Genomic DNA, 16,208 nt, shown 5'->3' on the forward strand with positions numbered 1-16,208 from the left:
GACAGAGGAGCCTACTGGGTTACCTTCGATTTGTCTAAGGAAGATCTAAATCTCAAGTGAAGCCCAGTTTGTTTCTTTTCACTGCTGAGTAGTATTCCACTGTGTAGTTAGATCACAGTTAGCTTCTCCATTCACCAGTGACTGGGTATTTGGATTGTTTCCAGTTTTTGCCTCTTATGAACATTATGTACAAGTCTTTGCTGTTGCTGTTCAGTCACTAAGTCATGTATGACTTTTTGAAACCTCATGGACTGCAGCACATCAAGCTTCCTTGTCCTTCACCATCTTCCAGAGTTTGCGCAAACTCGTGTCCGTTGAGTCAGTGGTACCATCCAACCATCTCATCCTCTCCTGCCCCTCCTTCTACTCCTGCCCTCAGTCTTTCCCAGCATCAGGGTCTTTTCCAGTGAGTCAGTTCTTCACATCAAGTGGCCAAAGTATTGGAGCCTCAGCTTCAGCATCAGTCCTTCCAATGAACATTCAGGGTTGATTTCCTTTAAGATTGCCTGGTTTGATCTCCTTGCTATCCAACGGACTCTCAAGAGTCTTCTCCCACACCACAATTCAAAAACATCAATTCTTTGGCGCTCAGTTTTCTTTATGGTCCAACTCTCACATCCATATATGACTACAAGAAAAACCATAGCTTTGACCATGCAGACCTTTGTCAGCAAAGTGATGTCTCTGCTTTTTAATACGCTATCTATGTTTGTCAAAGTTTTTCTTCCAAGGAGCAAATGTCTTTTAATTTCATACAAGTCTTTGTGTGAACTTTCTCTCTTGGGAAAATGCCCAGGAGTGGATTTGCTGGGCCGATGGACATGAGTTTGAGTGAACTCTGGGAGTTGGTGATGGACAGGGAGGCCTGGCGTGCTGTGATTCATGGGGTCGCAAAGAGTCGGACACAACTGAGTGACTGAACTGAAGTGAACTGAACTGAACTGATGCTTAACTTTATAAGAACCTCCTGTTTTCTGAAGTGCTGGGACCATTTTGCATTCCTGCTAGCAGTGCAAAAGGGTTTCAGTTGCTCCATATTCCTGTCAATGCTTGGTATTCTCAATATTTTCTATTTTAATCATTCAGGTGGGTGCAATGGCATCTCATTGTTTTAATTTGCATTTCTCCAATGACTAATGATGTTATTTACTCTTCACCAAATATTTATGATTCATACAGATGCTTTTTGGTGAAGGTCTTATTTGCCACTCATATATAGCTTCTCTAGTACTCTTGCCTAGAAAATCCCATGGACGGAGGAGCCTGGTAGGCTGCAGTCCATGGGGTCACTACGAGTCAGACATGACTGAGCGACTTCCCTTTCACACATTGGAGAAGGAAATGGCAAACCACTCCAGTGTTCTTGCCTGGAGAATCCCAGGGACGGGGGAGCCTGGTGGGCTGCCGTCTATGGGGTCACACAGAGTTGGACACGACTGAAGTGACTTAGCAGCAGCATGGCTTCTCTGGTGGCTCAAACAGTAAAGAATCCATCTGCAATGTGGGAGACCTGGGTTTGATCCCGGGGTCAGGAAGATCCCCTGGAGAAGGGAATGGCAACCCACTCCAGTATTCTTGCCTGGAGAATTCCATGGACAGAGAAGCTTGGCAGGTTACAGTCCATGGGGTCACAAAGAACTGGACATGACTGAGCGACTTTCACTTTTCATTTGTTCTTTGGTGAAGTGTCTATTGGAATATTTTGCCAAGTTTCCTTAGGTTGTTATCTTCCTATAAATGAGTTGTAAGAGCTCTTTACTATTATGTATACAAGTCTTTTGATGAATATATGACTCACAAATATTTTCTCTCAATCTGTGTCTTGACATCTCGTTTTATTTTTGGTGTCATTTGAAGAGGAAAACATTGATAACTTTAACCCAATCCAATTTATTAATTTTTTTCTTTTAGAGTTCATGCCATTTTGTGTAGTGAAGAAATCTATTCCTATCTCAAAGTCCCTTAGATTTTCTCCTATGTTTGTTCAATTCTTACACTTAGGTTAATGATTCTTTTACAGTTTGTTTATATATGTGTGTGTGATCTTCCCTGGTGGCTCAGATGGTAAAGAATCTGCCTGCAATGTGGGAGACTTGGGTTGGATCCCTGGGTCAGGAAGATTCTCTGGCAAAGGAAATGGTCACCCACCTTAGTACTCTTGCCTGGAGAATTCCATAGACAGAGGAGCCTGGTGGGCTACAGTCCATGAGGTTACAAAAGAGTCAGACGTGACCTAATGACTAAACAACAATAGTTTATCTATACAAATGAAAGGGTTTCCTCATCTTCTATTTCCTGGAAGATTTTGTGTAGAATTGGCACTGTTTTTTCCTTAGATGTGAGGTAGAATTTACTAGTAAAGCCATTTATGCCCAGAGTTATTTTATGGGACAGCTTTAAAAAAAAAAGTCTACACTTTATTCAGAGTCCTTTGGTTTTAAGGTAACATCCATTTTCTGTTCCAGAATCTTATCTCCAATATCATGTTACATTTTGTCATCCCTTCTCCTTAGGCTCTGCTTGACTGTAACAGTTTCTCAGACTTTCCTTATTTTGATGACCTTGACAGTTTTGAGAAGTACTGATTAGATATTTTGTAGAACATCCCTCACATGCGATGTATCTGGTGTTTTTCTCATGATTAGTCTAGTGGTTTTCTCCACTCTCTTCAATTTCAGTCTGAATTTGGCAATAAGGAGTTCATGATCTGAGCCCCAGTCAGCTCCCGGTCTTGTTTTTGCTGATTATATAGAGCTTCTCCATCTTTGACTGCAAAGAATACGATTCAGGTATGACTTAATTCAGATTCCTTATGACTATACAGTGGAAGTGAGAAATAGATTTAAGGGCCTAGATCTGACAGACAGAGTGCCTGATGAACTCTGGACGGAGGTTCGTGACATTGTACAGGAGACAGGGACCAAGAACATCCCCAAGAAAAAAATGCAAAAAACCAAAATGACTGTCTGAGGAGGCCTTACAAATAGCTGTGAAAAGAAGGGAAGCAAAAAGCAAAGGAGCAAAGGAAAGATATACCCATCTCAATGCAGAGTTCCAAAGAATAGCAAGGAGAGATAAGAAAGCTTTCCTCAGTGATCAATGCAAAGAAATAGAGGAAAATAATAGAATGGGAAAGACTAGAGATCTCGTCAAGAAAATTAGAGACACCAAGGGAACATTTCAAGCAAAGATGGGCTCAATAATAGGGACCTAACAGAAGTAGAAGATATTAAGAAGAGGTGGCAAGAATACACAGAAGAACTGTACAAAAAAGATCTTCACGACCCAGATAACCACGATGGTGTGATCACTCACCTAGAGCCAGACATCCTGGAATGTGAAGTCAAGTGGGCCTTAGGAAGCATCACGACGAACAAAGCTAGTGGAGGTGATGGAATTCCAATTGAGCTATTTCAAATCCTAAAAGATGATGCTGTGAAAGTGCTGCACTCAATATGGCAGCAAATTTGGAAAACTCAACAGTGGCCACAGGACTGGAAAAGGTCAGTTTTCATTCCAATTTCAAAGAAAGGTAATGCCAAAGAATTCCCAAAGTACCACACAATTGCACTCATCTCACACGCTATTAAAGTCGTGCTCAAAATCCTCCAAGCCAGGCTTCAGCAATATGTGAACCGTGAACTTCCAGATGTTCAAGCTGGTTTTAGAGAAGGTAGAGGAACAAGAGATCAAATTGTCAACATCAGCTGGATCATCCAAAAAGCAAGAGAGTTCCAGAAAAACATCTATTTCTGCTTTATTGACTATGCCAAAGCCTTTGACTGTGTGGATCACGATAGACTGTGGAAAATTCTGAAAGAGGTGGGAATTCCAGACCACCTGACTTGCCTCTTGAGAAATCTGCATGCAGGTCAGGAAGCAACAGTTAGAATTGGACATGGAAGAACAGACTGGTTCCAAATAGGAAAAGGAGTACATCAAGGCTGTATATTGTCACCCTGCTTATTTAACTTATATGCAGTGTACATCATGAGACACGCTGGGCTGGAAGAAGCACAAGCTGGAATCAAGATTGCCGGGAGAAATATCAATAACCTCAGATATGCAGATGACACCAACGTTATGGCAGAAAGTGAAGAAGAACTAAAGATCGTCTTGATGAAAGTGAAAGAAGAGAGTGAAAAAGTTGGCTTAAAGCTCAACATTCAGAAAACTAAGATCATGGCATCCAGTGCCATGACTTCATGGCAAATAGATAGGGAAACAGTGGCTGACTTTATTTTTCTGGGCTCCAAAATCACTGCAGATGCTGAATGCAGCCATGAAATTAAAAGACGCTTACTCCTTGGAAGGAAAGTTATGACTAACCTAGACAGCGTATTAAAAAGCAGAGACATTACTTGTCAACAAAGGTCCATCTAGTCAAGGCTATGGTTTTTCCAGTGGTCATATATGGATGTGAGAGTTGGACTATAAAGAAAGCTGAGCACCAAAGAATTGATGCTTTTGAACTGTGGTGTTGGAGAAGACTCTTGAGAGTCCCTTGGACTACAAGGAGATCTAACCAGTCCATCCTAAAGGAGATCAGTCCTGGGTGTTCATTGGAAGGACTGATGTTGAAGCTGAAACTCCAGTACTTTGACCACCTGATTGGAAGAGCTGAATCATTTGAAAAGACCCTGATGCTCGGAAAGATTGAGGGCAGGAGGAGAAGGGGACAACAGAGGATGAGATGGTTGGATGGCATCACTGACTCAATGGACATGGGTTTGGGTGGACCCCAGGAGTTGGTGATGAACAGGGAGGCCTGGTGTGCTGCGATTCATGGGGTCGCAAGGATTTGGACACGACTGAGTGACTGAACTGAACTGAACTTTCTCATGATTAGACTAGAGTTGTGGGCTCAGGGTAGGAAGACCACAAATAGATCAATTAGGCAACAGTCATCAATGGTTTATGCTCCCCCAGTGAAAAGATTCAGAATGGGGGGAGAAACAATGGCCAAACTATACGCTGCTTACAGGAGACCCACCTAAAACAAAATGACCCCAAGAGGTTAAAAATTAATGGGATGGTAACATCACCGATTCTGTGGACATGAGTTTGAGTGAACTCCGGGAGTTGGTGATGGACAGGGAGGCCTGGCGTGCTGTGATTCATGGGGTCGCGGAGAGTCGGACACGACTGAGCGACTGAACTGACTGACTGACTGAAATGCAAAGTTAAAAAAAAAAAAAGCAATATTAACATCAAAGCAGAGGGAATTCCCTGGCAGGAAGCACGGGTTCTATCCCTGATGGGGGAACTAAGATCCCACATGCCTCAGGCCCCACATCCCACCCCTACCCAAAGCAGAAATCTTTATCTGATGGCAAAGATACTGGCTTTTTGGAGGTATTCAAACTCTACCACTCCACCCCTCTGAGGCCAGAACTTTTGTGGAAGTGAAAGGGCTAAGGTAGGACTGCCTGTCCCCCAGGTCATGCAAGTGGCAGGACAGAGTCGAGGGCGCACTCCGAGGGGATCGTTGGTGCTCTCTTTTCATGCTCGCCTTGGCTGGCTTTCTATCATCCACAAAGTTCTAACCCTTCCAACTCTGGCTGAATCCCTGAACTTCCTGTCTGTGAACAAATGACTCAATCGCTTTTGTCCTCCATTTCTCTGCCTAAAAAATAACACTTACTTTTCCCTACCTTGCTTATACAGGTAAATAAAAGGCCAGATAAAAGTACTTTGAAAGTTTAAGATATAAAGCTATACTTTTTTTTGTACATAAAGCTTTTCCTTTATTTAAGTTTCTTTAAAATAATATTATGTGTCCTTAGTCACTCAGTTGTATTCGACTCTTTGTGACCCCACGGACTGTAGCCCTCTAGGCTCCTCTGTCCATGGGGATTCTCCAGGCAAGAATTCTGGAGTGGGTGGCCATGCCCTCCTCCAGAGGATCTTCCCAACCCAGGAATCGAACCCAGGTCTCCTGCATCGCAGGTGAATTCTTTACCATCTGAGCTATCTGGAAAGCCAAGTCAAGGGTAAAAAAATTATTACCAAATCTCAAATCATTTTTTTATTAAAGTATAGTTGATGTACAATGTTGTGTTAATTTCAGGTGTATTAATCAGTTCTAGATACATATGTATGTATTATATATATTCAGTTATATAGTTATTCAGTTATACATATGCACATTTCTATTTTTTTTCACATTCTTTTTCTCTTAGAGGTTATTACAAACTGTTGAGTGTAGTTCCCTGTGCTATATAGTAGGTCTTTGTTGGTTATCTATTTTATATATAGTATTTTGTTAATCCCAGACTCCTACTTCATCCCTCCCCCTGCCCTTTGGAAACTCTAAGTTTGTTTTCTATGTTTATGGGTCTATTTCTGTGACACAAAACTACTTAAAAAAATATTTTTTTTTGGACATCCCTGGTGGTCCAAAGGCTAAGACTCTGCACTATCAATGCAGGGGGCCCAGGTTCAATTCCTGTTCAGGGAGCTAGATCCTACATATTGCAATGAAGACTGAAGATCCTGTGTGCTGCAACTATGATCCTGCACAACCAAATAAACAAATAAATATTCTAAAAAAACTTTTATTTTTAAAGCAAATAAAGCTCTTCTATAATACAATCAATGTTATTTATCTGAGGCAAATACTCCTGTCTCTATGTGTGAGTAACTGCTGAGCTATGGGAAAGTTAATTGTCTGGCCTGAGGTCTTGCACAGATCATTGTTTTCTCTTGTCACTGTTTTTTTTTTTAAAAAAGATCTCCCTATTTCTTATCCTATGTTTTATCCACATAAAAATTGTCTTCTTCTGCTGTTAAATTTTTTTAGGTGTGATACTTGTCTTGGGCTTTTTAAAAAAATCTTTACAAGACACATAATGAAATACTTCAGTGCAGTTCATGGATGATGAAATTGTATGATGCTTGAGAGTTGCTTCAAAATTCTACCAAGGAGAAACGTGTGGTTTGTTGATGAAACGAAAACTGACCATAAGGTAAAAACTGTTGAAACTGGATGATGGGTACATGGAGGTACATTGTGTATTTTTCCTCTACTATTGTATAGATTTTCTATTTTTCACAATAAACAATAAAATTAAAACTATCCTTTTTCTCTTCTGCCACACACAAATCACTGACATCTCTCCCCCCAGCAAAGGGGATCACATTTTCTGACATCTAATCTAGGTCTATAATCCCAGCACTGGGGTCACTGAAGGACAAGGGGAAGAAGGGCAAGAGCAGAAAGCAATGTTGAGAATAGCCGAGTGGCAACGAGGGCACCTGATAAGTGACACCATCATCGCTTAAGCCCTTGAGAAGTAAGCACTAGTGGGTACCTGAGGGTTTGTGACACTATTTTCTCCAGGCAGGGTCTAAACTGCTGGGCCTTCCCCAGGGGTGGTTGAGCACAGGTTGGGACTTAGCTTGTGCTTTGGGAATGTTTCTGCTCTCCCAAAGAGCATCACCAACGGTCCCATGTTGCAAAACCCAGCGGACTCTCTTCACGGCTTCTTGGAAGCACTAAACCTTGTTGCCCATTTCCTCCTTTTGGAAACATGCTCGTGCCCAGGCTGCCAGGCCCCTGTGCTCTCCTGGTCCTCCTTCCATTCTAGCTTTGTCTTCTCGCGCTCCTCTGCTCGCCGACTGCCCAGCTCCTCACTGTGGGCCTTCCCCGGCCCTCCTCCTCACTCACGGTGTCCCCGAGGCTGCTCAGTTCTCCCTCCATTTCACTCACCCACCAGGGGCCCACAGCGCCAAGATCTATGTCTCTGAACGGAGCTCCCTCTCCAGCTGCTGACCAGACCACCTTGCCTGGGTGTCACACTACTGCAGAAACCAGTAGTCGAGAAACCAAGCACCACACTCGGAGAGTTGGAGAACTCAGGTTTATTATGCCAGTGGGCCCAGAGGAGTTAACACTCCAAGCTCTGAGCCCCAATGAAGGGGTTACAGAGTTTTTACAGACAGATTATAGGGGCAACACTAGCTGCTAACAGGCTCGTTTAAACTAAGGGGTTTCACGCACACGGGAACAGCAATCAAGATGGGGAGGGGGATGCCTGAACTTTACACAGACAGGCATGATTAAGCAGGTTCCCAGGGGCTGGGCAATTGCAAAGAGCAGGACAAGGGCAAGTGAGATAAGCTCCAGTTCCTAATATTTTAAGTCCACACTTTCTGAGACCACGTGACTTACTTGATCCAGAATTTGCAAGGAGCAAGCTGAGTTACAGAGGCAGAAGGAGCAGGAGGTTATGTAAAATTTTAACTTTTCCTCTTCAACACAAGTTTCTCATACTCAGAATATCCAAACCTACACTCATCACGTACCCTTGGCTCTGCTGAATATCCCGTTCCAGAGGGGGCCGCCTCCCCTCTAAGATCTCAGCTGTCCTCTCTTCAGCCACCCACGCGGCACGTGCCCCTTCTTGCACTGCCTTCCCGCTCTCCAAAAGAGGGGTCTCATTACCCAAGCCTGCAGGGAAAACCACTACAAGAACAAGCGCCAAGGCTGACCCTTCCCCGGATGGACAAAGCAAACGAACACCCTCCACGTTTCTCCAGAAATCTTCTGACAGAGAAAAAGGAGAGTCTTCACTAGCAGATAGTCTAGGGCCATTTTTTTTTTCACATAGGTGATCAAACTGAGGCCCATTGGTCACCAGGGCTTCTGGCACCCTTTTCCTTCTGGAGGTGGTCTCCAGGGATCAGCCCAAGGGTTGGAAAGAGTCCCACAGCCACTGATGGCACCCATCCCCTGCATCATTCTGTAATGCTAAAAGCCTTTCAGGAGACTCATGTTCGTGCCTTACCCAGTGTTCTGGTTAAAGAGCTATCAGTGGACCTTGTCTTACCTGCCACCAAACAGTGAGGAGGTTGTTACTGAATTTTGACAAGATTTGGGGAAGCTCTAATAAAAGAAGGGCTCCAAAACCCACACTGGAAATTCCGTGACCCTGGATTTGGCCAAGCCTCCAGCACCCCCAACTCCCAACCCCTAAGAAACCCAGGCCTCTTCTCCCCAAAACTCTCAAGTCCAGCAAACCATGTCTTCTGAATAAGTCACAGCTTTGTGACCCCGGAGCCTTCTCCAGGGCCCAGAGCTACATTCTGGGGACTTCATCGGCATCACAGAAACAGCCTCCAGCTCATCCCAGCTCTGGGGACTTCTCTCAGTAGCACTGCCTTCAGCAGGCTGGGTTATGTCTGACCACCGGCCCTGGAAACAACTGTCTTGTCTGACTGCAGTACCAGATCCGATCACTCCCAGGAGTTCAAGGTCCACGGGTCCTTTGCTTGGCTCTGCTATGCCCAATAGGGTCTTTTTCTTTCCTTTCTTTCTTTTCCTTTTTACTTTCTTTTTTAATTTTATTTGGGTGCACTGGATCTTAGTTGCTACACTTGGGATATTCAGCTGCAGTATGTAAACTCGTAGTTGCAGCATGTGGGATCTAGTTCCCTCGATCAGGGATCGAACCTGGGCCCCCTGCACTGGGAGCGAAGAGTCTTAGCCACTGCCCCATCCAGGAAGTCCTCCAGTAGACTCTTGAAGAAAGGCCAGCTCTGCATTCACCTTGGGATTCCAGAGCTTGTTGAGACAGCATTGCTAAGCTTTCTCTGAAGTTGCTCACCTCCCAAGAACCCAAGGCTACGGTTTTTCCAGTAGTCATGTATGGATGTGAGAGTTGGACTATAAAGAAAGCTGATTGCCGAAGAATTGATGCTTTTGAATTGTGGTGTTGGAGAAGACTCTTGAGAGTCCCTTGGACTGCAAGGAGATCCAACCAGTTCATCCTAAAGGAGATCAGTCCTGGGTGTTCATTGGAAGGACTGATGTTGAAGCTGAAACTCCAATACTTTGGCCACCTGATTGGAAGAGCTGACTCATTTGAAAAGACCCTGATGCTGGGAAAGATTGAGGGCAGGAGGAGAAGAGGACATCAGAGGATAAGATGGTTGGATGACATCACTGACTCAGTGGACATGGGTTTGGGTGGACTCCGGGAGCTGGTGATGGACAGGGAGGTCTGGTGTGCTGCGGTTCATGGGGTCGCAAAGAGTTGAACACGACTGAGTGACTGAACTGAACTGAACAAGAACCCAAAGCGCCTGTCAGTTTGCTCCTTCAGCCTAAAAGCCCAGAGCAGATCATCCCCAACCTTCAGAATCCACTTATGGACTCACAGACCAGAACCTAGGAAAGCTTGGAACCCATGTGACCAATAGTGATGAGCGCACATTGTGAGGGCCTTGAGAACATGGGGGAGAGTTTTCCTTCCTATCGGGGAAGGGCAAGGAGCCCAGTGACTATGCCACAGCTGTACCTCTTAGACCAGGGGTCAGTGCCTCTGAGGGCACACAAGGCCATGGGATAAACATGATCCTTGCCCAGGGTTCCCACTCACTCTCCTCTGCCATCATGAAACTTCAGTGGAAGAATTCAGACTCAATTCCCAACATGTCGGGGCTTCCCCGGTGGTCCAGTGGTTAAGAATCCACCTACCAATGCAGGAGACACTGGTTCAGTTCCTGATCCAGGAACTAAGATTCTGCAAGCTGCAGGGCAACTAAGCCCGTGTGCCACCACTACCGAAGCTGGTGAGCCCTAGAGTCTGTGCTCCACAACAGGAAGCCACTGCAATGAGAAGCCTGAGCTCCGCACCTAGAGAGTAACCCCTGCTCCCTGAGACTAAGAAAGCCCACACGCAGCAACGAAGACCCAGCACAGCCAAAATAATGAAGCAATTTAAAAAAATTCCCAACACCTCTCCAGAATTGCCTGGGGAGGTAATGACTGCCTTCTGTATTTATTTATTCTTAAGAATCTACAAGCCAAGCATGGAATTAAGTATGTATTGCAAATAGAGGCTGATGTCCTGAAATAAGCTTGAATGTAAGTTCTCTAGGCTTCCCTGCTACTAAAGGCTGATGGAAGGACATCATGACCAAGTTTAAGCTTTGTAGACCCTGGAAGACAGGGGGCTATGTGAGGACCAACAGCTACCATACCTGAAGCTCAATTCTTTAGAAGTATTCCCCTCCAGATATTTCAACACTGAATGCAAAGCAGATGTTATCCCCAACTTGAGGCTTGGAAAGGGTAACAAGTAGACCAGGGTCACACAGAAAAGTGATACAGTTGGCTTTAGAACCTGCTCCCATCTGATCCTAGAGCTCATGTGTCTTTCCTCCCAGCCTCAAACCCTCAAAAAAAAAAAAAAATTCTCTTAGTGCCAACTCTGGCACTCAGAAATCTTGGGCAAAAAAGGGCTTCTCTCCGGGGTGTGGATGGGATGGGAGATGGTGAGTGACTGGTCACTGAATACAGGGTTTCCTTTTGGGCTGATGAAAATCTTTCAGAACTTGACAGGGTGATGGCTGCACAACATTATAAATAGACTAAATGCATTTAAAAGTGTACACTGAATTTGATAAAGTGGTTAAAAAAATTTCATGTTACATGAATTTTGCCTCAGTTCAAAAGAGAAATAAAGACGGGACTACTTGGCGGCTCAGTGGTTAAGACTGTGCTCCCAATGCAGGGGGAACAGGTTCAATCCCTGGCTGGGGAATGGTGATCCTGCATGCCACAGGTGTAGCCCCAAAAAAGAAATAAAATAAAAGGGCTTCTCCTGTAACAGACTGGGCACTGTGGCTCCCCTCCTTCCCCAATTTGTCAAGTCACTGGTGTTTCCACAGGTCACAAAAAATCCTCTGCTCACTTTTTGACAGCCTTTTTTCTCTCCATTCTTCAGTGTGGACAGTTTCTATTGCTATGTCTTCATAGATTTAGATATTGTAGTTTTCATCTCGTGGAGTTTATTCACCGAGTCAGTATTCAGAGATAATGAGTTTAGCAGATAAGGATATTTTGAAAAAGAAAAATAAAATACATCTGTTCCACAGGTTCAAGAAGCTAGAGGGAAACAGGAGCAAGATAAGGAGAGAAATGAAAGATAGTTCTTAAAAAGACCCAAATTAAACTCCGCTAGATGAAAAATACAATATCTAAATCGAAAACTACATTGGGTGGGATAATCAGCCAATCAGAGGCTGCAGAAGAAGAGATCAGTGAAGTTGAAGACATAGCAATAGAAGCTGTCCACACTGAAGAATGGAGAGAAAAAAGGCTGACAAAAAATGAGCAGAGCATTATTTGTGACCTATGGAAATATCCAGCACTCTCACATAAGTGTTAGTCAAGCTGCAGTAGGAGAGGAGGGAGGGGGAAGACAGGAAAAGTAGCTGAAGAAATACGCGGGCCACTTTCCTGATGAAAACCATGCCATCATTTTCCAGGTGCCTTAAAACACTGCCCATGTTCCTTACATTGACCTACAAGATTCTTCCCACCTCCTCCTGTTACTGCTTCAATTTCAGCCTCATCACTTCTCCATCCATCTCACTCCAGCCTCACTGGACTTCTCAGCTCTGCAAACCTCCTCCGAGTCTGTTTTCTTGCAAGCTGTTCCCTCTAGCTGGAAGGCTTTCCCCCATTGCTGCTTGATTCCCACTCCTGTTCTGATCTCAGATAATTATCACTTCCTCAGAGAAGCCCTCCCTGACTTCCCAACCAGGCGTGGTCCTCTCAGCTCCCTTAACAGCCACACTCCTGGGCAGCATTTGGGACAGTTGAGATGAAGAAATTATGACTCTACTATCTTCTTCCTTAGAGTACTGCTCATCACCACAACCCCAGGGCTTAACCTCGTGCCCAGGCTTGCTCTTAAACCACCTCTGCTGTGACAAGCAATTTCCTGGTTTTATTTCTGCCTCCCCAGCATAGAACGGCTGTCTCAGCTTAGTTCTTGGTTGACTCTTTAGCATCTACTGTCAAATACTCATCTTTGCCATGAGCAAAATGGCCCAGCAGCACCCTTGGAGAGGGCCAGAGATTCCCATCTGTGTTAATTAGGGCTCTCCAGAGAAACAGAACATATATAAATATACATGGAGAGAGAGAGAGACAGAAAGAGAGATTATTTTAAGGAATTATCTCTCATGATAATGGAAACTGGCAACTCCAAAATCTGCCCAGTGGGCAGTCTGCGGATCCAGAGAAGAGCCAAAGTTACAGGTCAGGTCTAAAGGCCATCTATTGGGGAGAATCCCCTCTTGCTTGAGGGAAGTCAGTCTTTGGTCTATTAAGATTTTCAGCTGATTGTATGAGGGCCATCCACATTATAGAGAGTAAGTAATCTGCTTTTCTCAAAGTTCACTAATGTATTTATTAATGTTTATTGTTTATTTTGGTTGCCCTGGATCTTTGTTGCTACCTTCGGGCTTTTTCTAGTTCTGGTGAACAGTTCTGCCATGTCCCCTGCATTGGCAGGCAGATTCTTAACCACTGGACCACAAAGGAAGTCCAAAGTCCACTAATTTAAATGTCAATCTCGGGACTGTCCTAGTGATCCAGTGGCTAAGACTCTGAGCTCCCAAATCAGGGGACCTGGGTTCAATCCCTAGTCAGGGAACTAAATCCTATATGATGCAACTAAGAGTTCACATGCCACAGTGAAGACCTGGCACAGACAAATATATAAATAAATACTTTTTCAAAATGAATAAATAAATATCAATCGCATCCAAAAAGGAGAAGGCAATGGCAATCCACTCCAGTACTCTTGCCTGGAAAATCCCATGGACGGAGGAGCCTGGTAGGCTGTAGTCCATGGGGTTGCTAAAAGTCGGACACGACTGAGCAACTTCACTTTCACTTTTCACTTTCATGTATCATTGGTGAAGGAAATGGCAATCCATTCCAATGTTCTCGCCTGGAGAATCCCAGGGATGGGAGAGCCTGGTGGGCTGCCATCTATGGGGTCGCACAGAGTCCGACGCAACTGAAGCGACTTAGCAGCAGTAGCAGCATCCAAAAAATACCCTCACAAAAACATCCAGAAGTGTTTGACCAAATATTCAGGCACCGTGGCACTACCAAGTTGACACATAAAATAAACTGTCACACCATCTGAGAACCCCTCAGATAAACTCTCTCTGTGAAGTCCTCTCCCATCCCTACAAGTAGAAGTGAGGGGTTGATCTTATCACTTCTGTGCTCTCCACCAAGGGCAGATGTACATGATGAGTAAATGTTTCCTCTTCCTCCTTTACTTCTTTATCTGTTGGTCTGTCTTTCCCCCTCTAAGAAGAATGTCCCAGCCCCCAGTGAATGACCGACTTTGGCTTTCTGTGTAGGAATGGTTTTCTTTCTCTTCCATGCTGCTGGTCTTTATCCTTGGTTAAGGTTTTACATCTATCAGGGAAGGCAAGTTTGGTTATTACACATAGCAGTCAGTGGGCATTTCCTCTTTGCCCACAAAGCCCCTCTCCTGATTGGTCCATCTGTGTACCTGGGTGGGACTTGTTGATTTCATGTGATGCTTTAGGATGAGTGAATGGGCGAGGAGCTAGCCTTTGGGTTGTGTGAAACCTTAAACGGTAGAATGGAGAGGCCTCTCCTCTGGGGCACCAACACTCCCTTTAGCTATAGTCCGTTCAGTTTCTTTGGAGAATATGCTTTTTGGCTAGGTCTAAATGGAGTGAGGATGGAAGAACAGGGTATGGGAGTGGGGGCAGCTGATGGATACGGTTGCTCAACAGATGGACTTTCATTATTCCCTGACAGCCTTCCCAGCTTGCTTCCACTCTCTGTCGGAGGTACCCTACTTCCTGGCATTCTGTTCAGTGGGTTGGCTGTATCTGCCAGTGCTTATTCTTGGCTGTGGTTTCTTACACTCCATCCATCAAGGCATTTCTACCCAGTTTATATCTTCCAGAAATGCACTGAAATCCACCATCCACTGATGGCCTATGCTGTTCTCCTCAATATTATGAGTTTAATTCTGTTTCTTTTTTTAACTTTAACTTTATTATTGGAGTATACTTCCTTTACAGTGTTATGTTAGTTTCAGCTATACAACAAAGTGAATCAGCTAGATGTAGACATATATGCCCTCCCTCCTGAGCCTCCCTCCCAACCATCCCCCTCCCCATCCCACATCTCTAGGTCATCACAGAGCACTGAACTGAGCTCCCTGTGCTGTTCCTTTTTCTAATTTTGGTGGAGTATCAAGAGAGGAAGAAGACAAGTACATGTGTTTGGTTTGCTATACTGCAAGGGAAGTCCAGAGTAACCTTATAAAAACCTAACTTTCTTCTTTTTTACAAGGTTTTGATACACGCTAAAGTTCAAATGTCCCAAGAAAGGACATTTGGGACAATAGAAGGGACCACTTGCTCTTATGAAGTGTACACCCTTGTATAAGTGAAAGCTATGAATGTATTTTTTTCCTCTTTTTTCTTTCCAAGTCACATGGTTTACAGGATGTTAGTCCCCCGATCAGGAGTCAAGCCTGGGCCCCGACAGTGAAAGCGCCAAGCCCTAACCACTGGACCACTGGGGAATTCCCTGTGAGTGCATTTTCTGATCAACAGAGCAATAGATGTCTGTCTAGATGTCATGCGTTATATGAGGTGTCATACATAACTCACTTTGCGTGGAACCCTCTGAAGGAGAAGTTAAGAGTCTCCTTCCCTGGCTGTCTAGTGGTTAAGACTCCCTGCTTCCAATGTAGGGGGCATAAGTTTGATCCCTGGTCGGGAAGCTAAGATGCCACATGGGATATGGTGAAGCCCAGGGAAAAAAAGAAAAAAAAAACCCTCCATCTTATAGATGAGGTCATTGGGGTGTAGTAAGGTAACTAATATGCAGAAATATTTGCTATTTTCATTTATTCAATAAATATGCATCAAGGGCCTTCTATGTGTGTGCTGTTTTAGGTGCAGGGGATACAGGAGTAAACAAGAGAATATCCTAGAGCTAAGTCCTGCCTCTTGAGAAACCTGTATGCAGGTCAGGAAGCAACAGTCAGAACTGGACATGGAACAACAGACTGTTTCCAAATAGGAAAAGGAGTGCATCAAGGTTGTATGTTGTCACCCTGCTTATTTAAATTATACGCAGAGTACATCATGAGGAACGCTGGGCTGGAAGAAGCACAAGCTGGAATCAAGATTGCCGGGAGGAATATCAATAACCTCAGATATGCAGATGACACCACCCTTATGGCAGAAAGTGAAGAGGAACTAAAAATCCTCTTGATGAAAGTGAAAGAGGAGAGTGAAAAGGTTGGCTTGAAGCTCAACATTCAGAAGACAAAGATCATGGCATCTGGTCCCATCACTTCATGGGAAATAGATGGGGAAACAGTGGAAGCAGTGTCAGACTT

General features: G+C 44.3%; 1 non-coding gene across 1 annotated transcript; it reads left to right on the top strand.

Annotated features, from left to right (window-relative positions):
* The first annotated feature begins 6,387 nt into the window (after positions 1-6,387).
* On the top strand, positions 6,388-6,460 carry TRNAD-AUC (transfer RNA aspartic acid (anticodon AUC)). The gene has a single exon. It is a non-coding gene; the product is annotated as a tRNA-Asp (tRNA).
* Positions 6,461-16,208: the final 9,748 nt, after the last annotated feature.

Source organism: Moschus berezovskii, chromosome 25 (assembly GCF_049115385.1).
Source record: "Moschus berezovskii isolate FMDL1 chromosome 25, NW_MosBer_1.0, whole genome shotgun sequence".
Classification (NCBI taxonomy): Eukaryota; Metazoa; Chordata; class Mammalia; order Artiodactyla; family Moschidae; genus Moschus; species Moschus berezovskii.